The sequence below is a fragment of the Galeopterus variegatus genome, unplaced genomic scaffold (genome assembly GCF_000696425.1).
Source record: "Galeopterus variegatus unplaced genomic scaffold, G_variegatus-3.0.2 Scaffold192, whole genome shotgun sequence".
NCBI classification, from domain to species: domain Eukaryota; kingdom Metazoa; phylum Chordata; class Mammalia; order Dermoptera; family Cynocephalidae; genus Galeopterus; species Galeopterus variegatus.
Window position 1 is genome coordinate 136,087 of NW_007726303.1, and position 444 is coordinate 136,530.

A 444-nucleotide genomic window follows, 5' to 3' on the forward strand; every position below is an offset into this window, starting at 1 on the left:
CCTGGAACCCACAAGGTCATTTATGAGGGTTGGAATAAACTTCTTCCAAACTCCTGATAATATTGATGTTTTGACCTCCTCCCATGAATCATGAATGTTTTTAATGGCATCTAGAACAGTGAATCCTTTCGAGAAGGTCTTCAGTTTACTTTGCCCAGATCCATTAGAGGAATCACTGTGACAGCTATGGTCTTAGGCAAAGCATTTCTTTCTTTTTTTTTTTTTTCATTATTTTTTTTCTTCCAAATTTTATTTTATTTTGTCAATATACAANTATGAGAGTTCCTTTTTCTCTGCAACCTCGCCAGCATTTATCGTTCACAGTCTTTTGGATACTAGCCATCTTAACTGTGGTGAGATGGTATCTCAGTGTGGTTTCAATTTACATTTCCCAAATGCTAAGTGATGTTGAGCATTTTTTCATATGTCTGTTGGCCATTCATA